At 45.2% G+C, this 22,571-nt stretch overlaps 1 pseudogene; it reads right to left on the bottom strand.

The window, feature by feature from the left end:
- Nucleotides 1-1,317: 1,317 nt before the first annotated feature.
- Nucleotides 1,318-22,571, bottom strand: part of LOC137537032 (zinc finger protein 850-like) — a 62,727-nt pseudogene continuing 41,473 nt past the window's right edge.

The following is a 22,571-nucleotide window of genomic DNA, read 5'->3' as shown; positions in this document are numbered from 1 at the left end:
ATTAATTCAGATGATAATTCAGGCAACGACACATGTTCTTTTCAGGCTTACAATCTGCCCTTCATCAGGCCGGAGTATACATGAATGATTCTATGAGGCCCAGCCAGCTAGAACACCAAAACACGGAACAAGTTTTGGGGTGGCATCCGTACCAACCAGACACCTCATATCCCTATGGCAGGCAGCAGGAATCAGGAACAAGTTTTGGGGTAGCATCCACCCCATTGTGTACTCCCTTTATAGGTGCATGGCTGATTCCTGCTGCCTGCCATAGGGATAGTGTGATAGCGTCTGGTTGGTACGGATGCCACCCAAAACTTGTTCCGTGTTTTGGTATTCTAGCTGGCTGGGCCTCATAGCATTATTCATGTATACTCCGGCCTGATGAAGGGCAGATTGTAAACCTGAAATGAACATGTGTCGTTGCCTGAATTAATCATCACGTCAAGCCAGATCATATACCAGTGTCATGATAACCTTTCTTATGGTTCAATCTAGATTTTTTTTCCATGGATAAAAAGATTGTATGGATGTATTGACTTTTTGTATTTGTGTCTAAATAAAATTGTATCCATTTTTATACTGCAAGATTGTGCAAATAGTAGCTTCTTCCACAGTCCTTTCTATAAGATACAAGTATTGAAATTGGGTGTGGTGGATCACCTGCTAAAAGGACTTTCATATTGTTTGGCCCTTTGTTTATAAAAGGGACAAATCCCTATGAAATATTAAGCAGTCATTCATTGCAAGTGTGTAAACCTAGTGCCCTCTTGTCTGAGTGGCAGTGACTGATACAAACACACCAGCCTGTCACATTCCTGGCCAGCTGTATCTGTGTGCAGAAATTAAAGGGAACCTGAAGTGAGTGGGCTGCAATATTTATTTTATGTTAATCAGTGCCACTTGCCTGGCATCCTGCTGATCTTACTGGTTTCAATCTGGTCTGAATCACACACTTAAAACAAGCATGTGGCAAATGTCAAAAACATCTGATTGTTGTGCTTGTTCAGAGTCTATGGCTAAAAGTATTAAACACAGATGATCAGCAGGACAGCCATGGAATTTGTTTTCTTTAAATCTGTCAACCTTTATAGTCCTTTCACATCAGGTTCCCTTTAATGGCTTAAGCCCCTCCTCCTCCCCTCTTCCGATTGTTGTGCTCAGTCTTACTTGTGCTCTGTGTGTTGGAAATTCCTGTGCAGGGTGTGGCTGGGGGCAGATCTATCACACAAATCAATAACATTCAGGTGCAAAAGTACAATACAGATCTATTTGTGCGTCTTTTTTTTTCTTAAATATGTTTTAATTAGAAGCACAACCAAAAAAGAAAATGATACAAAGAATAACATAATAAAGCTTACAGTAAGGAGAAGAGAGGACAGCAATGAGGGGAAACACAACCTTTGCAGGAAATAAGGAATAACCTGCACTGTACACTGAAGACATTAGATCTGATGAAGCTCCTCACATACAAGGTACAGCAAAACCCTCCTGCCTAAAGCCCATCTTGCTAAATAAATATACTTCAATACTGACCCCAGCCCTGTGACAGGCTCCTAATTTCTGCTGCTGTAAGACCCCCACAGGGAGGAATGTAACAGCAAACTACTAAAACTTTCAGTGGTACCTCATCTATGCAGCTCTCTGGTCATTACTAGCCTTCTAAACTAAGTAATACTGTACTAATAATTGACTGTGGTTAAAATGCCTCAAATGTAGAGACTTATACTGTAATATACTTTAAATGGTCAGACGTAAGAATGTCACTCCTATTGTTTCTGGTCTAGAGCGACTCATGGTTGGCCTGCACTCCCTCACTCAGTGTGTACTGAAGAGCTACTAAGATCTGCACAGGGAGGAGAAGGAATGCAAATGGACAATACTGAGAGAGGGGAATAGAAACACTATAGAAGCAGATTAAACATTTTAGAAGCACAGCTTTCAGATTGTGTTTAGGGGCTGGAGGACAATTTGTGGGTGAGAACTCATTTGTGGGGGCCAGGAAGCTGTTTCTATGCTGGTCCCCCTATTATTCTGTGTTTGGGGCTGGTGGGCTGTTTCTATACTGGACCCCCTGGTATTCTGTGTATGGAGGCTGTTTCTATGCTGGACCCCCTGTTATTATGTGTGTGGGGGCTGGGAGGCTGTTTCTATGCTGACCCCCTGTTATTCTGTGTGTGGGGGCTGGGAGGCTGTTTCTATGCTGGACCCCGTGTAATTCTGTGTGTGGGGGCTGGGAGGCAGTTTCTATACTGGACCCCCTGGTATTCTGTGTGTGGGGTCTGGGAGGATGTTTCTATGCTGGGCCCCCTGTTATTCTGTGTGTGGGGGCTGGGAGGCTGTTTCTATGCTGGACCCCCTGTTATTCTGTGTGGGGGTGGGGGGGGGGGCTGTGAAGCTGTTTCTATACTGCACCCTTCTTTTATTCTGTATGTGGGGGATGGGAGGCTTTTTCTATGCTGGACCCCCTTGTATTCTGTGTGTGGGGGCTGGGAGGCTGTTTGTATGCTGGACCCCCTGTTATTCTGTGTGTGGGGGCTGGAAGGATGTTTCTATGCTGGACCCCCTGTTATTCTGTGTGTGGGGGCTGGTTGGCTGTTTCTATGCTGAATCCCCTCCCCATGTGAATATATGCAATAGACCACAGTGGAACACACATAACTATTCTACCACTGGACACTGGGACTTTTGCCTTCTCTTTAGAGTGGTTCAGTTAGCATGCACCAGCGCCCCACTGTTGAATCCCAATGTCACATGACATGCATCAGGAGCAGACAGGAAAGCACTAGTGCATAACTGACCAAGCTGCAATGAAGAGGAGGTGAAGGTCCTGGCGCCCGGCAGTGAAATAGGTATGGGCATTCTCGTGCAATATCTTTGCATTTGAGGGAAGAGAATGTGAGGTACCCTTGGTGGAGGGATAATGGCTGCCAAACTAATTACCAAAGGAAGGGGGATAGATTCAAACTGCACTGACCAACACGAAGGTTGGGGGAGTGCAGATCCTGGATGTACTGCTTTGTAAGGTGGGTGGGAGGGGGAACAGATACTGGCCACATTACAGGGGGAGGGGGGGGGGGATGAGTGGACACTTGTGGCACCTGGAGGGGTTAATGGCTGCAATACTTTATTCAATGCATCTGTTAACCCCTCTTGGTCCCAAAAGGCAGCAATAGACTTTCCCAGGTTGACTGATGTTTGAGTCAGGAAAATAATTGAGCTTGAGGATCAAATATTGAGGTCAGCTTATAGTGGAGGATATATGGTAGAAGCAAGCTAATAACCCCTTCAGCACGCTGTGTTTGAGTAATGCCTGGAAATGTGAGCTTTCAGCAGCTGTCAGCTCCCAGGATCAGCCACATACACGGCTCCTCTCTGTGTGGCTTTATAAGACTCTGTGCCTCCCTCTGCAGCACAATGGGGAACTCTGACACTGACTCTCCATACAGCCGGCTCTCCTAAAGTCTTTGTAGAAGAGGAGAGTCACATTTGGGCACACACTAAAGTAACTTCTCTTGGGGATTTGTGCAGAGTTTGCAGCCTGTATGACAGCAGAACAGGCAGATGTGTGTGATTTGTGCCATACTGTCTGCTGTGAGGGGAAAGCTGTGCAGGAGAGCAGTGACTGCTGGAGCCGCTAACTGAGGGAGGAGACAGCAGTACAGATCCATCACCCACTGTACACTGCTGATCCTAGGGAGACAAGAAGTGCTGCTAGCTGACATTTATTCTAGGCATTCTGGTCACACAAAATACAGAGAAGCTTTTACAGGCCTGCTATGAGACTTCCTCCTGTGAAAGACTAAAAATATTACAAATTTCACTATCGTGGTCCTTTATATCCTGAGATATGCCTGTGTATACCTGTCAGTTATTGTATTTCTTACAATCTACAATTAGACTCCCTTTTCTCAACAAAACTATTTCCATCCACTTAACATAAATAAGCACAACCTCCTGTGTGAATTATTTGATGAAAACGATGTTGTGATGTAGAAGAAAGTTTCCCCCCTGAACCTGGAAAATGGGGCTCTTATGTGTGAGCAATGTAGTGCTTCTGAAGGCTAGAGTGACCAATAAACAAATCCCCACACTCTGAACATGACTAAGCCTGCTTTCCTGTGTTCTCTGGTGCATCTGAAGGCATACATGATCAGAAAACTTTTTATTTCTAAATTAATAAGGACGCTCTCCTATGTGTTTTCTCTGGTGGATGTGAAGGTTTGAGGATTGAGTGAACTTTTTCCCACACACAGAACATAAATACAGAAGCTCTCCTGTGTGTGTTCTCTGGTGCCTCTTAAGAGCTGAGCTATTAAAAAATCCTTTCCCACACTCTGAACATGAATAAGGACGCTCTCCTGTGTGTGTCCTCTGGTGACTCTGAAGATTAGAGATACCAGTAAACTTTTTCCCACACTCTGAACATGAATAATGATGAACTCCTGTGTGCATTCTCTGGTGCGTCCGAAGGTTTGATAAATCAGCAAACTTTTTCTCACACTCTGAACATGAATAAGGACGCTCTCCTGTGTGTGTCCTCTGGTGACTCTGAAGATTAGAGATACCAGTAAACTTTTTCCCACACTCTGAACATGAATAAGGATACACTCCTGTGTGCAATCTCTGGTGTGACCGAAGGCTTGATAAATCAGCAAACTTTTTCTCACACTCTGAACATGAATAAGGACGCTCTCCTGTGTGTGTTCTCTGGTGTCGCTTTAGGCCTGAGTGATCAGTAAACTTTTTCCCACACTCTGAACATGAATAAGGCCGTTCTCCTGTGTGGGTTCTCTGGTGATACTTAAGGCTCGAGTGAGAAGTAAACTTTTTCCCACACTTTGAACATGAATAGGGACACTCCCCTGTGTGTGTTCTTAGGTGACTTTGAAGGCTTGAGGATGTATTGAATTTTTTCCCACACACTGAACATGAAAAAGGACACTCTCCTGTGTGTGTTCTCTGGTGACTTTGAAGGCTTGAGGATGTAGTGAATTTTTTCCCACACTCTGAACATGAATAAGGACACTCTCCTCTGTGTGTTCTCTGATGACTCTTAAGGGTTGAATGAGTAGTAAACTTTTTCCCACACTCTGAACATGAAAAAGGACGCTCTCCTGTGTGTGTTCTCTGGTGAACCTGAAGGTGTGAATTAGAGGGGAAATTTTTCCCACACTCTGAACATGGAAAAGCCCACAGCTCTTTGTGACTTCTTTGGTGCTTAACAAGGTCCTGATAAGATGTAAAACATTTATCACAAACCAGACATGAATGTCTCTTGTTGCCTTCACCTATTACAGTATCTGCCGTACTGGAAGATTCCTGAGAATTACCCCAATCATTTGCTCTGCCAGCAGTGTGCACACCTGGAGGGATATTTGGGGTAACAGGATGTGACCTTCCAGAAGCTTCCTGATGACTGGAGGGAATGGTGGAAATTCCTGGAGGAATCTGTGTGATGCCATTATCTACTACATTACAAGGAGGAGGTACAAGAAGGTGTCCCTCTGACCTGTTCCCAGTATTGTCTCCACCTGCTGGGAGAAGAGAGAAAGTACAAGTTACCTGCTGATGTCAGAGGCCTCGCTACATATCAAAGCAAAGATCTGATTGGCGCAGCTCATACTGCACATAAGTAATGACTCCCTCTGTCATGGCTGACATGCATAACTGACACAGTTCCCCTCTAACTTACACACACCAGGCCAGAGTCTAGAGTTTCTCTTTAGATAAAGAAAGCTGAGACCTCTGTTTTTTCCAAACACCAGACCTCATCCAAATGCCATAAATACCACATACAGCTGAGCTTCAAAGGGTTTCTGTGCACATTTATTGCACCAGACACACACTGACTATGCACTACAATACACACTCATAGCAGACCTGGTGTTCAGAAGAGGTGACCTAGCAATTACTACTATAGCTAGACTCTGAATCAGAAAATCCCCATCTGTCATAATTACAGAATGAGAGGACTTCGAAATACACATGTAGTCCAGGTAGATTCCACTTGACGTCCTGATCACAAACAGACCAAATAAGACTATTTTATATTGTATAGCTGATGTCTTCATAATAATGGTTTCTCAGGAACACAATACAGTAGAATAGTCATGTTGAGTATATGTGAATGGTGAGACTAGCAGAGTGTGATCATTCTATTGCATATCGATCTTGAATTCCCCCAGAAAAACGGGACACAAAATGTCTTAAAGGGCCAGAGAAGGCACAATAGCAAGTATACACCTCTAGTTCTTCCTATTAAAAATGCTACGTTTCTGTACATGACATCAATGCCTTGCCTCAGAGATAAGCTCTGACTCCAAATGGACTGATTGTTGCAGCTGCCATAACTGTAACCCAAAGGACTGGATCAGACAAACAGAAAGTGGCTATTGTTTCTTCATTATACCTTTGGTGGCAGCACTTGGGATGCTGTCAGCACTGCCCCCCTGCCCCCCCCCCCTCCCCATAAATTGGGGGCATGGGAGGCCTACACGTGGCACTCCTGTTGAGATGCAAAGGATTTTGCGTGGGCTACCTCCTGCAGGGAATAGCAGTGAGTTAGTTTAAACCCTGCATATTCTAGCAAGCTAATGCAATTTGCATCTGTTGTGCCATTTTAGTCACTAGACAATCGTCAGCCCATGTTTAAGTCAGGTGATACCTGGTCTGAGCACACACCTCTTTTTTCTTTTGAATGCCATTAACAATCTAAGAATAGCTGCGCTGCAGTTTAAACTTTCCCATTGAAAAATGTATTTGTTGTTGGCTACGCCCTCTTTTTGTAACCTTGACACACAGTCAGTCAATGACCAGTTTGTAAGCTTTGGGGTCCTTGGCATCAATAATGTGAGAATGGAGGTAGCTTATCAATTAAACAAATCTGATTGGCTGCTTGTGGCTCTGCACCTTTTTTTTGACTTTGGACCCAAGTCACCCAATGACTGACTGAACAAGGTTTGAGGCCTCTGCCATTAACAGTTTAACAATGACAGCACTTTAAATATTCCCCTTGAAAACCAATAGGTTAATTTTGATTGGCTGTTTTAGGGTCCACCAACTTTCCTGAATATTAATCCCAGTCACCCAGTGACCAGGTGTGCCAAGTTTGAGAAACCTGCCATTAACAGTATAAAAGTGGGGGGTATTTAAGGGCAATTGTTTGTCAGTTGAGTGTGACATTACTTTGTGCAGCTTGAAAAAGATCAGAGGATCGAAACAGCGCTGCTGTCGCTGTGAACATGTCTGTCATGCTACTTTAACAATAAAGAGCTATTTACTACGGATGGTGCTGGCTTGACTGTGGAGGAGTTGCTGGAACGTCTGAAGTGCAGAGACGCTGCAAGCCTGAGCACATCCACCATTCCCCTCCTTGGGTGCTTGCTTCACACTGATTTTGATTGCATTGCACTGCACTGGGGGCAGATAGCAACATGGAGGTGGATCAAGAAAGCACAAGTGAGATCTATTCGTTCTCGGAGGAAGACACTAACCGGATCTTGTCAGCAGCCGTTAGAAGTGGTTCCTGCCTACAGAAACCTGATGAGAAATTAATTAAAAGAGACTTGGAGATCTGGAGCAAGACGTTAATTAACTATGAATTGCATGCCGCTACATTGGCCGAATATCATCAACAAAAAAAGATCCCAAGATCATTGAGAGCGCAAGTAGCGCCTATGATGTTTTCTCGAGAAAAGGATTTCTGCGGCGTTTGGGAACGCATATGGAACCGAGCGTCCTTTGATGCAATGTTGCACATGATAGACCGCATACAGAGGGAAATCCCTAGGATTAAGGATAAGATCGAAGGATTTGATAAACAACTTAGGGGTTTGCTATCTCCAGCAGCAGCCCAGGAGTACACGGATACTTTGAAGGAGAAAATGGAGAAATATAGGAGTAACGTGGAAGATACTAAAAGATCAAAGTACCATCGTGATCTATCCGACTACTCCCGACGGCTATGTGTACGTATGGCAGAAAGAGGGGTTTAGCATCAAAAAGAGGGGACGCAATCCAATTCCCAGACGTGGGAAGGGACCCCGACGACCTGCTGGTGATGATACATCCTCATCTGATTTTTTACTGTCATCGAGAGACTCCTCCCCAAACCCAATAAAAGGCCCAGAAGGAGAGGAGGAAAAAGGTACAAACAAAAAAAGCAGAAGCAAGCCCGACAATGCGAAAGGGAACAAAATGAATTTGCGACACAAATCACAACGCAACAACAATTAGTGGTCAATTTATCATCTTATAAGCTCACTGAAGATGAAACGCGTGTCCTGAATCATGGTCTGGGTTTTTGTCCAACCTCTGGTCCAGACTTCTTTAAGATCGATGTTGACCTGTGCCGTTTCTTTAGAAATATCAAACTGAAACAATACTTTGCCTCTATGCCTCCCTGGCCTGTGTCGAGGGAAGTCAAGGAAGAGCAGGAACTTGCATTAAGACCTTTGGGGTTGCGGAACAAAAGTGTATTTAATCCTCCCGGTCATCCTGTTATTGATATGTTCATTTCTAAGGTCAACATGGAGATGCATGATCTAGAGGTTGAATATAATAAGAGGGACTTCCATATGACTCCTAACTTGTCAGTTGAAGAACGCAAGGCGCTTAAAACACTACATGAAAATAAGTCTATTGTAGTGCGACCGGCTGATAAAGGGGGAGCAGTCGTGGTGTTGGATGCGGGATACTATCGACAAGAAATATTACAGCAGCTTTCTCAAGAACTGGTATATAAAAAGATGGAGATGGATCCTTTATTCAAAATACAGAAGATGATAAAAATACTGGTTGATAATGCAGTAGAGAAAGAACTCATTGATCAGGAGTGTGCAAAATTCCTGATTAAAGCCAATCCCAGGACTCCAATAATATACACTCTACCAAAAATTCACAAGAGCTTGACTGCCCCCCCGGGAAGGCCAATTGTTTCAGGGGTGGACTCGGTGTTTGTCCCCCTAGCTCAGTTTATTGATAGGTTATTACAACCAATAGTCCAGTCCATTGGTTCGTATATAAGGGACACGAATATGTTTATTGATAAATTAAACAACCTGGTAATTTCTTCAGATTGTCTGCTGGTGACGCTTGATGTAGAGAGCCTCTACACCTCCATCCCACATGATGGGGGTGTAGAGGCGGTGGATTGGTACCTGTTGACACACTCTGATCTATCTGGTCCTCAGAGGGCCTTTGTGGTTTCACTATTACAGGTCATTCTTCGTGAGAATTATTTTCTTTTTGAGGGTCAATTCTATGTGCAATGTAGGGGGACAGCAATGGGGTCGAATGTGGCCCCGTCCTACGCAAACCTTTTTATGGGCCAATTTGAAGAAGCATTTGTATATAATAGTGCCCTGTTCCGCCAGCATGCAAAATGTTGGTGGAGGTATATAGATGACGTGTTTTGCGTGTGGGCGGGGCCGCATTCGACCCTCATCGATTTCATTATGGAATTGAAGGGCAAATGTCCATGTATTTCTCTGACCTCACATGTGGCTGCGGATGAGGTGTCCTTTCTGGACACTTTGGTGTACAGGTCTGGTGATCGGTTACTCACGGACCTGTACACCAAACCAACTGATCGGAATTCCTTACTTGAGTATGATAGCTTCCATCCTAAGCATATTAAGGATAATATACCTGCTGGACAGATAGCTCGAGTTGAAAGACTAGTAGCGGATCCCCAAAAACGAATAGAGAGGGTCAGACAGATGCAGGATAAATTTGAGAGGAGAGGCTATCCAAGGGAGGTACTTATGAGGTCGAGACAGTCTAGAAGTAGGGGCCCGGTTGGCTCTAGAATCCCTCTAGTGACTACATATAGTAGTTGGAGTAATCGTATTGGGATGGCCGTTAAGAAACATTGGAGAATACTACAGGAAGCCTTCCCACATATCGAGGAGTTTAGATATCCACCTTTATTATCTTATAGACGACCACCTACTATTAGGGATAAAGTTATGAGTACTTTTGAACAGCCTAAAGAAGTCAGTACTAGGAAGGGCACCTATCCATGCTTACATTGTCACATGTGTGGGTCGGTTAGTAAAGGTGACTGCTTTACTCATCCCTCTAGTGGTAAAATTTTTTTCATTAATTGCTATTACACCTGCGAGTCTTCTTTTGTTGTCTATTTTCTCAGGTGCCCCTGTGGTTTGGGGTACGTGGGACAGACGACACAACCCCTTCGGGATCGAATTTCATCCCATAAGAGTGCTATAAAAAAGGGGGATGAGGATCAAGCGGTCTCCTGTCATTTTAAACAATGTGGTCACTCTGTGGCCCAATTGAGGGTACAAGTAATAGATCATATTCCTTTGAACCCTAGGAGGGGAGATCGACAGAGGATGTTACTCATGAGGGAGGCGGAGTGGATCCACAGGTTGGGAACTCTGGGGAGGGGTGGCTTGAACAGAGAATATAATTTGTTACCATGTATATAGTCATGAAGGAGGGAATTGATATTGGTGTTTGTTCTCTGAGAAATGGAGGATCTCTATGTGTAATATTGTGCTGTATCGCTAATGTTTGATTTTAATTTGTTTTCACTTTCCATCCTTTCAGGTGTTGGGATATCTGCACCCTGGAGACAGAGAGGCGGCTTTACTTGTTTCCCAAGTGTACATGGGGCGTAAGTGTTGGCTGGTGAGTTGGCATCAAGCTTTTTTCCTCTCAAGGCGCCTACGTGATGCTGGCCTTGTTGCCAGGGACACGTTATGTTTGGTTGTCAGGGGTATATTATACATGTCCCCCTACTAGCAGAGCTTTTGTTAGCTCTGTGGTGAGGGGGAGAGCGCAATGCCCCATCTTAGTTGGATTATTAAATGGAGTTTATATATTACATAGATCTGTATTTATGGTTTCCGTCAGAGGGCGCAGTACTGCGCTATCTGGATGGAGAAAACTACGGATCTATCAGCGGTGGGTATATGGGGTAACTAGCGCTATATATGCGGGGTTGTATCCCTTAGGTTACTAAGGGAAGCGCGTTGTATACACCCCCTGACAACGGGAGACACGTGACAGAGTCTCGTGATGACAGTGTCTGAGGTGACGCTGACTGCGGGGTGGTGGGCGTTGTAGACGCCCCCTGACGCCAAGGGTCATGTGACTATACGTCATGACGGCGCTGCCGAATGAGGAAATGGCTGATGTGGGACTTGCGGGCCTGCACACGGCGAGGTAGCCAGGTGAGGGGGAATGCGCAGTTGCGCATATTATTTGCATAGTTATGAGCAGTTCCCCAGTACGTCCGCTCGTGTGATGCAGACAGTTGAGGACCCAGCAGGTACTATTATGGGATATGTAATTTGAATGTTAGAGACTGTAGTTCTCACTGTGGTCCGCTTTGCTGCCTCTGTGTTCTGATAGATTGCTGATACCTGACTCTGATTGGTGGAGGTGAATACAGGGGGGTATTTAAGGGCAATTGTTTGTCAGTTGAGTGTGACATTACTTTGTGCAGCTTGAAAAAGATCAGAGGATCGAAACAGCGCTGCTGTCGCTGTGAACATGTCTGTCATGCTACTTTAACAATAAAGAGCTATTTACTACGGATGGTGCTGGCTTGACTGTGGAGGAGTTGCTGGAACGTCTGAAGTGCAGAGACGCTGCAAGCCTGAGCACATCCACCATTCCCCTCCTTGGGTGCTTGCTTTACACTGATTTTGACAGTATAAAAGTGGCCGCAGTTTACATTTTTCCATTTGAAATAAATGGCTGATATTTGATTGGCTGTTTTATGCTCCACCCACTTTCCATTAATTTTTATCCTTGTTCAAGTGACCAACTGTGGCAAATTTGGGGACTCTGGATTTATTACTTTGAAAATGGCAGCCTTCTAAACGTTCCCATTGACGTGAATGGGTGAAATCTGACTGGCTGTTTGTTGTTTCGCCCAGGTGTGCAGGGGGGCATGAGACACTAGGGCTGCACGATTTTAGGAAAAAATTGAAATTGCGATTTTTCTCTCAAAAATTGCGATTTCGATTTTTTTCACGATTTTCTTCAAATCAATCTTTAGCACTAAATTCACATTGCCCCTACTACACTCTAACACCTGATCATCCACCAATACACTACACTATGCTAACTTGAATCTTGATGCCCCACCAATTAAACTCCACTGCACAATGCTAACCTCTAATTCCCATCAATAACACACTAAGCTAACTCCTGATGCCCACCAACTATGCTACAATGCACTACCTTAACACCTTCTGCCCCCATTCCCAGCTACACTACACTTAACCCCTGCAGCTACAATGACTACTCTGCAACGGCCACTGTTAAGCCTGAAGCACTAGGCAGACAGGCTAGATGCTACAATGCACTACCTTAACACCTTCTGCCCCCATTCCCAGCTACACTACACTTAACCCCTGCAGCTACAATGACTACTCTGCAACGGCCACTGTTAAGCCTGAAGCACTAGGCAGACAGGCTAGTTAAAGTAGTGGCTAAGCTGCATGGGCATGAAGCAGAGCCTGTGACAGCACAGCAGGACCAGGCAGATAGAGCATACACACAGACTGTATACAGACTGTTTACACAGACAGCTCTAGCTGTAATCTGATCTTTGCTGTCATTACTGGTGTCACTGCCCATTTTGCTATCTGATGGGATGCGAGGCTAAGGATCCTGCCCTTTTCACCTCAAAATGCCAGCAAAGCTCGTTACAGCTACTGTCTGAAAGGGACAGCTAGAGTGGCTTTAACAGGATGCTGCACTGTGTGCTGTATACAGCCTGTATACAGTCTGTGTGTGGTCTAGCTCTCTGCCACGTCTTCTCTGGTCCCGCTGTGCAAGAGAGCCTGGGTGACTGTGCGGTGGATCAGAGTAAACAATGCGTGCTTCAGCGCAGCTAAAGGAAGAGAGAGAAAGAGGGTATGCAGCTAGAAGCTGGAGGCAGCCTGGAGCTTACCGGGGACTTGCGTGGAGGATGATTATGCTAAGAACAGTAGCAGGAGGACAGCAGACGCTAAGAGGGGGCAGAGCCTACTGCTGGAACTAGGAAGCCGGCTTCCTATCTGAAATAGCGGCAGTGTCACACACTATCCTCCTTCTCACAAGTGCTGCTTTCCGTGCATTCCTCGCTTCAGTGCCTCACTCCTCCTTCTGGCCGGAAGGAGGAAGCGCACCATAGTAACAAGCCGATGATGTACGCGTGCAATGCTGGGGACAGCATTGAACGCGGAAAAACAGCCGCAATGAAAAAAAATCGCCACTCTGACGATACTGAAATCGTCATGATGCACATCGCGATTTCGATTTAAAAACGATATATCGTGCAGCCCTATGAGACACCCAGAACTATTCTTTCTAGTTAGTAAGGGATCTGTATACCAAGTTTCATTGAAATCAGTGAAGGCATTTCAGATTGAAGCTGGGGAGGGGGGCAAACAAAATAAATAAAAATAATATGTCTTTTTATTTAAAAAATAAAGCTATACTTACAAAAAAAAAAAAAAAACATCCTGGGAGTGATCATAGCCCACCAACAGAGAGCGCTGTTGGTGGGCAGAAAAGAAAGGGGGTGTGGAAATCACTTGTGTGCTGAGTTGTGCAATCCTGCAGCGAGCCCTTAAAGCTGCAGTGGCCTAATTTATAAAAAATGGCCTGGTCTTTAGGGGGGTTTAAGCCCGTGGTCCTTAAGCGGTTAATAGGATACAGCACTTCCTGGGTCGCGGCTTAGCTTCCGATTGGCGGAAGCTAGAGGAGGAGGGGAGCAGCATGTAATGGAGGAGGCGGTGTTATTTGCATCTTTGAGGCTTGATTTACTAAGACAAATAGCATGCCTTATTCCAAGTTAACACGCCTTATCAGAGATAACACACCTTATCAGAGTAGCATAGCGAGCGCTATGAACTCGCAGGGGCTCAGGGCAGGATGAGTGGAGCTCTCGTTATTGCCAATTAGCAGGCATACGTTTGTAGCACTCGCTATGCTACTCTGATAGAGCGTGTTAACTTTGATAAGGCATGGTAACTCTGATAAGGCGTGTTATCTTTGATAAGGCGTGTTCACTCGGATAAGGCATGTTATCTCCGATAAGGCATGCTATTTGTCTTAGCAAATCAAGCCCATGATGTTTAATGCTTTCAGACAGAGGAACACAGCCTAGTTATTTGTGTGCCAGGCACTGTACATACACACGTCTATCTCATCATGTCACATCGGTTGTCCTTTAAGCATATGGAATTCATTACTTACCTGTGTGGATATCTACAGATGATTTTTCTGCTTTGATATTCATCATCAACATGTCACCCTCCTTGATAGACTGATGATCACTCCTCAAATATGTCTCTTCTTCTTCCTCTTTAATTGTCCTCATCATGTCACCCTCCTCCATAGTCTGGTAATTACTCCTCACATATGTCTCTTCTTCTTCCTCTTTTATTGTCCTCATCATGTCACCCTCCTCCATAGTCTGCTGATCACTCCTCACAGGCGTCTCTTCTTCTTCCTCTTTTATTGTCCTCATCATGTCACCCTCCTCCATAGTCTGGTAATTACTCCTCACATATGTCTCTTCTTCTTCCTCTTTTATTGTCCTCATCATGTCACCCTCCTCCATAGTCTGCTGATCACTCCTCACAGGCGTCTCTTCTTCTTCCTCTTTTATTGTCCTCATCATGTCACCCTCCTCCATAGTCTGCTGATCACTCCTCACAGGCGTCTCTTCTTCTTCCTCTTTTATTGTCCTTATCATGTCACCCTCCTCCATAGTCTGCTGATCACTCCTCACAGGCGTCTCTTCTTCTTCCTCTTTTATTGTCCTCATCATGACACCATCCATAGTCTGCTGATCACTCCTTATATATGTCTCTTCTTCTTCCACTTTAACCTCAAGCTTTACATTAACCTGTTCTTCACACTAAAGGCACATAACACAGAGAATTACATTTTTGAAGTGTACCTGAAGTGATCTTAAAGTGAATCCAATGTGAGAGCTGTATGGAGGCTGCCATAGTTATTTCATTTTAAGCAATACCAATTGCCTGGCTACCCTGCTGATCCTCTGCCTGTAATCCTTTTTTTAGCCATAGATCCCGAACAAGCATGCAGCAGATCAGGTGTTACTTACAATATTGTCAGATCTGACTGGCCAGGCAACTGGTATTGTTTAAAAGGAAATAAATATAGCACCCTCCATATCACTTTCACCTCAGGTTCACTTTCAAGGCAAAAGCTAGATAGAGGCTTCCCCGATCCTATCCTCACCAACCTCTCCATTTCAGTGCAGGATACATCTGAGGATATTCGACAGAATAGTTTCACATTTTGCTCATGGCCACACCCCCATGCAAGTATGAACGGGGCTGTACTGCGCATGCTTGAAGCTTGATTACGATCTGCACATGCTCAGTAGAGTAAAGCCAGTCACACGTGGCGTTTCCCCCAAGCACAAGCAGTTTTGTGCCACCCCGCATATGCAGACCTCACTCACACATGCCCAGTATGGCCACTCTCTTGCTTGGATGGCAGCACACACATGTAGAAGTAGAGAGGCCCAGGCAACAGCAATGGGCTCAGGAAGAATGGGGGAAGCCTCTGGACATTCCATTATTTCAGTATATAACTTTTAACTTGCTTTTAACCCCAGGTTTGCCTTATACAATCTCTTAAGTATATTTATACCCTCAGTTCCACCTACCTGATCGGGTTGAGGGATGGTGAGATCTTCCTGTGGACAATCCTGGGAGTTAAGAGGACCTGTACATCTCTCTGCTGGGTTTGTGTTACTGGATCCACCTGTAGGAAACACACACACTGACTGAATGCATTATTTATTTTTATTATATTGTGGGGGGGGATCTAGATGGAGCATTCTGGGAGAAAATGTGCTCATTTATAAGAAATTATACATTTATACATCATGGTGGCGCTTCTCTCCTTATAGAGGAACTGTCAGCCAAACTATCTCAGAAAAAAACACATATAAAAGTAGATAAATACTTGCTCTACTTACATAACACATGTATTGCAGTGTCCACATTTTGATTTTTGTGATTTTTGTAGAGTAAAAAAAGAGAAAATCCTTCTTTGCTTTTCCCACTTTAACTGTGGCTATTTTTAAGCCAATCCTGATGTCATTTCCTCCCTTACTCTCCTCTGCCTGATTGTGTATGCATTGCCTGCCCTTCACTATAGAAAGTGCATTGTCTCAACATAAGAAATATTGGCCAATCAGAGAGGAACAGAGGTGTTGGAGGGGAAAACTGGAGAAAAAGGGGCTTCACATATATCAGGCTGCATTATTTAAGTCTCAGGGGAAGTAGAGATGCAAAAATGGACAACCCAGCATGCCCTGCAACTTCCTTTTTGTGTACCACATTTTGTGTGTACCAAACAAGAGTCAGGTAAACTGGGGAATGATCATTTATCAGCAAAAAAAATAATACTGATTTTAACTTTTCGCATTCTGATCACTTGTTTACCAGACATAAATAAATAATTGATTTTTTATTTTATGACCGACAGTTAAGCCTCATACACACGAGGCACAGATGTCTCACAAGAGACAAAAAAAAAAAAAAAAAAAGCAGCGACAGTTCGTCGCCAGGTCCCTCTGTACAGCAGCCGTACACATGGCGCACAGAGGGACAGAGATGCGGCGAAAGCTATCGCCAAAGGTTCCTCCCCCCCACCGGAAGCTCCATGCGTGGTGTATGGGTTGCTGTCGCTAGACCGCATACACACACAGTATGCGTGGCGGACTAGTGACAGTTGCGGCGAAGTTTCGGCGACAGCTGTTGCCGGCGATTGGCCACGTCAATCACCTGGCGATAGCTCGCGCCTCATACACATGGGGGACCTGTCGCCGCAACATGCACGTGCCACGTGTTCGTGGCGACAGTTGTGCCCCATGTGTATGAGACATTACACTTTATGCACTGTGACCCCTGCAGGAGAACAAATGTTACTTCACTCATTCAGCTGCTCTTCCTGCAGATCTGTCCAGACACCTGGAAATACCATTCTTATCAGGAGATGCTGGATAATGTATGTGTTGTACAAACAGGCAGAAATCAATCTTTAGAGTAATAATGTGGCCATAGAGGCAGACAATATTTTTCTTGTTATTGTTATCATGTACAAGTTTTCCTCAATCCAAAGGAAACACACATACTGAATACATTGTCTCTATGTGATTATCAGAAATGAGAGTCTCCTCTTACCTGATGTGAGGGGAGGCTGATTCTGCATCATGGCGTCTTTGTAGAGGTCCTTGTTTCCTTCTATATACTGCCAGTCCTGCATGGAGAAATAAACATCCTGACACCTTATAGGAACCTGACACACACAATGATACAGTCACCACTCATACTCATTCTTCTCACATATTATACATATATGTAAGGAAAAAACCAGTAGAATGACTGAAAATCACAGACTCCTCCTACTGTTCCCACTGCCTCTCCCTATGGTGAGAATCAGTAATAACGTAAGATACATGGGGGGAGCAGTGATGATGAAGGACACATGGGGGGGTGTTAATTATACTGTGTTCAAATTGGCTCCTGAAAGGAAATCATTATATATCATTATATAAGAAGATACAGGAGACATTTCCCTGGGTCAGGCAGTGATGATGGAGGACACATGGGGGAGTGTGTGTGTGTGTGGGGTGGGGGGGGGATAATAATAGAAGCTCCTATTGCTGGGTGCAGATTGGCTCCTGGGAAGGATATCACATTAGGGTGTGTATATAAGGAGATACAGGAGACATTCCCCTGGGTCAGGCAGTAATGATGGAGGACACATGGGGGCAGTGTGGGGGTATAATGATAGAAACCCCCAATGCTGGCTCCTGGGAAGGAAATCACATTAGGGTGCGTATATAAGAAGATACAGGAGACATTTCCCTGGGTCAGGCAGTGATAATGGAGGACACGGTGGGGGGGGGGGTCATACATATGAAATTGGCGCTGGTAGACTTGGGCACAGGATACAGACTGTATATGGCTGATCCTGCTTCTGCACAAGTCCGGGCCGTATTAATTACTATTCCCCCTCCAGGCCGCCATGGATAGTGAGGGAATTAATTAATAACCAGCGATTGCTGGAGAGCGAATTATAGTGTTTTAAAAGCAACCTCGGCTCCGTCTTACAAATCTAGCAGCCCTGAAAAGCACTGCTCCGTGTGTGTGTGTGTGTGTGTGTGTGTGTGTGTGTGTGTGTGTGTGTGTGTGTGTGTGTGTGTGTGTGTGTGTGTGTGTGTGTGTGTGTGTGTGTGTGTGTGTGTGTGTGTGTGTGTGTGTGTGTGTGTGTGTGTGTGTGTGTGTGTGTGTGTGTGTGTGTGTGTGTGTGTGTGTGTGTGTGTGTAGGGGGGGGGGGGGGGGCGCAGTGGGGGAGGGGGGAATAATGATAGAAGCCCCCATTGCTGTGTGCAGATTGGCTCCTGGGAAGGAAGTCCCATTAGGGTGAGTATATAAGAAGATACAGGAGACATTTCCCTGGGTCAGGCAGTGAGGTCACGCAGAAGGGGACACAGGGTGATTACTGGATGTAAACAGAAATTAAATTATATTATTACCATCTCTGCAGCCAGTCCGTGCAAGTCTCCTACCTATTTCCAGTCCTGTTCCTACAGCTTCCGGTATGTGCGTTCCACCCTGGTTTTCGTACAGTGAGTTCTTGTGTTACAAGTGAAATCAGGTCTCCATCTTGTGGACAATCGGGGAACTGCAGCTTGCAAAATGATTCTTGCTTGCAGGTAGCAACATCTTAGGGTCAATATCGGAACTGCTCCGTCTCCTAATTTCACTTTACTATGTGGATTTTATTTATTTATATAGTTATTTATAAAGCACCACCATAATACGGCGTGCTGGCAGTGGCCGCGCCAGCCGCCAGGGGGGTGCTTTGGGGTGCTGAAGCACCCCCTAAAATTCTTCAAGCACCCCCCAGCATGAACTGACTTTCGGCGTCTAATGGACGGCGTGTCAGTTCACCGGCAGCAGCAGCCCGCAGCTCCTGCAGCGGCAGAGCAGGGCTACAGCAAAATGGCGTCCGAAGCCCTGCTCGTGAGACTTTGAGTCTGCAGTGCAGGGCTTCGGGCGACATTTTCCCGTAGCCCTGCTCTCAGCGCGGGAGTTTCAGTTGCTGGCTGCAGAGGATCGTGGAAGCTGCGCGCCGGACGGAGGCTGGGACAGGAGGTCTTCGGCAGGTGAGTAAATTTTTTTTTTTTTTAATTTATTAACAGGTGTATTTTCTGGGCAAGTCTGCCACATGATTGAAGTGTTTCCTGATCAAGTCTGCCACAAATGATTGAAGTGTTTCCTGATCAAGTCTGCCACAAATGATTGAAGTGTTTCCTGATCAAGTCTGCCACAAATGATTGAAGTGTTTTCTGATCAAGTCTGCCACATATGATTGATCAAGCTCTGCCCATTCAGATGAATGGACATCACTTTTTAAACGTTGGTACTGTCATTTTCTGTCTGCAAACATGCCGCACTCAATCCCATTGCCTGATTTCATCCTGAGTGGCTACGCTCGGTGCTTCTGTGTCCCCCTGCAGAGGTCAAAGCACAACACAGTGGCTGAACCACGCAAAGCACCACCAAATGTTGCCAAATGCTTTTCTGCTTGGTAGCAGAAAAACATTTGACAGCATCTAATTCATAAAGCTGCAGCTCCTCAGCATGATCTGAAATGTAGGATATGCTGAGTGGAGTGAAGAGAATTCTGAAGGCATTCAGCACTGCAGGTAAAGTAATCTTTTGGATTATACACAATATATTTCAATACAATACATTTCAATTATATGTACCGATACAATCTGCAATCTTATATTCTTATATAGAGATCGGGTAAGTTGCCACCAATTTGCATTAGCGCGCAAATATGCAAATCTAACCCTAGCTAGTTCTGTAGGAAAAAGGGTTATTTCAACAACCTCTCAAGGTTTAAAAATATATTTCAATAAAAACAGTTATGGTAATGTTCCAGGGCCGCTGTATGCTTGCTTGATTACAAACACAAACAAGAAACACAGAACATTAATCACGTTTTTCTCCTGGCGGACTCAAAGCGCCAGAGCAGCAGCCACTAGGATGCACTCTATAGGCCAGCCTTTCTCAACCTTTCTACCCTGGAGGAACCCTGCAAATAACTTTTGGATTAATAGGTTGCATGCAAGCTCTTACAGGAAAGTTCCTCCAGTGGTAGACAGGTCATGTGTATGCTCGGTGTGTATTCAACCCCACAAGTGGGGCTTGCACTCTTTTGCAGGTAGGCACTTGTCTGTTTTTAAGTAGCGCTGCTCATTTCCTTGCCATGTACTAATTTAATTCGTTTTTGGTCAGCTGCTCCCACTTAACAGCCATGCTTTTGGTGTATATGCAGAGCTTCTGTTTGGGTTCAAGGTGCGTTTGTAGTTCCTGGAGGGGCTCAGCGCATCTCTGATTTGAGGCCATTCGGAGGCGGCCTGGTTTTGCGCTGATCCACCTTTTGCGCAATTTTCGATTTTTCAATTTTACTTGGTAGCGCACCCAGGCTATGCATATACATAGGTTAGGATTTAGTTAGTGTTAGGCCCCTCCCATGGAGGATTGACTTCTTCACAGTGGGAGGGACGAGTACTTAATAGGTTGCATGCAAGCTGTTACAGGAAACCAACATCCTCCAGTGGTAGACAGGTCATGTGTATGCTCGTAGTGTATTCGAGACCACAAGTGGGGCTTGCACTCTTTTGCAGGTAGGCACTTTTCTGTTTTTAAGTAGCGCTGCTCATTTCCTTGCTATGTACTAATTTAATTCGTTTTTGGTCAGCTGCTCCCACTTAAAGGGACACTTAAGTCAAACAAAAAAAATGAGTTTTACTCACCTAGGGCTTCCAATAGCCCCCTGAAGCTCTCCGCTGCCCTCGCCGTCTCCCTCCGATCCTCCTGGCCCCGCCGGCAGCCACTTCCTGTTTCGGTGACAGGAGCTGGCAGGCTGGGGACGCAAGTGATTCTTCGCGTTCCCAGACACATTAGCACCCTCTATGCTGCTATATAGTATATGATATATGCTATGGCAGCATAGATAGCGCTATTGTGGCCAGGAACGCGAAGAATCACTCGCGTCCCCAGCCTGTCAGCTCCTGTCACCGAAACAGGAAGTGGCTGCCGGCGGGGCCAGGAGGATCGGAGGGAGACGGCGAGGGCACCGGACAGCTGCAGGGGGCTATTGGAAGCCCCAGGTGAGTAAAACTCATTTTTTTTTTTACTTAAGTGTCCCTTTAACAGCCATGCTTTTGGTGTATATGCAGAGCTTCTGTTTGGGTTCAAGGTGCGTTTGTAGTTCCTGGGGGGGCTCAGCGCATCTCTGATTGGAGGCCATTCGGAGGCGGCCTGGTGTTGCGCTGATCCACCTTTTGCGCAATGTTCGATTTTTCAATTTTACTTGGTAGCGCACCCAGGCTATGCATATACATAGGTTAGGATTAAGTTAGTGTTAGGCCCCTCCCATGGAGGATTGACTTCTTCACAGTGGGAGGGACGAGTACTTAATAGGTTGCATGCAAGCTGTTACAGGAAACCAACATCCTCCACTGGTAGACAGGTCATGTGTATGCTCGGTGTGTATTCGACCCCACAAGTGGGGCTTGCACTCTTTTGCAGGTAGGCAGTGGCACTTGTCTGTTTTTAAGTAGCACTGCTCATTTCCTTGCTATGTACTAATTTAATTCATTTTTGGTCAGCTGCTCCCACTTAACAGCCATGCTTTTGGTGTATATGCAGAGCTTCTGTTTGGGTTCAAGGTGCGTTTGTAGTTCCTGGGGGGGCTCAGCGCATCTCTGATTGGAGGCCATTCGGAGGCGGCCTGGTGTTGCGCTGATTCACCTTTTGCGCAATTTTCAAAAACCGTCATTGTCGAACAGATTTTCTAAACTTTATCCCTTAAGTCAAGAGGATTCAAAAGTTATGGACCCTGCCCCTATAATAGATGCATCAATTATGAGACTGGCACGTCATGTTACACTTCCTATGGATGATGCGGTTTCTTTCAGTAACCCTTTAGATAGAAAAATACAGGGGTCTAGTCCTGGAAAAAGAGGTGAGTGGACTCACCCGGAAAACTGCTGCGCCGCACGTAGCACAAAAAATGGGCGTGGTCAAGCATTATGTGGGCGTGGTCACGGGTGGGGCCAAATATACATGACCTTAGCAGTGATGTAAAAGCTCTGCCGTAGTGTATCCCCCCAAAATAGATGTAATCTGACAGCATTTCACCAAAAAGACACATAATCTGGTAGAAGTTCCTCTAAAATACAGATAATATGGCAGTGGTTCCCCCCAAATAGACAATGTGGCAGCAGCAGTTCCCCCAACATACACATAATTTGGAAGCAGTTCCCCAAAATACGCGAAACCTGGCAGCGGATAACCCAAAATACACGTAACACCCAAAATACATATAATCTGGCAGCAGTGGTCCCCCAAACATACACAATCTGGCAGCAGTTCCCCAAAATACGCGTAACCTGGCAGCAGGCGTTCCCCTAACATACACATAATCTGGCAGCTGTTCTCCAAAATACATAACAGTGGTTCCACAAAAATGCA

This window comes from Hyperolius riggenbachi, chromosome 10, assembly GCF_040937935.1.
Source record: "Hyperolius riggenbachi isolate aHypRig1 chromosome 10, aHypRig1.pri, whole genome shotgun sequence".
NCBI classification, from domain to species: Eukaryota; Metazoa; Chordata; class Amphibia; order Anura; family Hyperoliidae; genus Hyperolius; species Hyperolius riggenbachi.
This window is presented reverse-complemented; position numbering and strand designations above follow the sequence as displayed.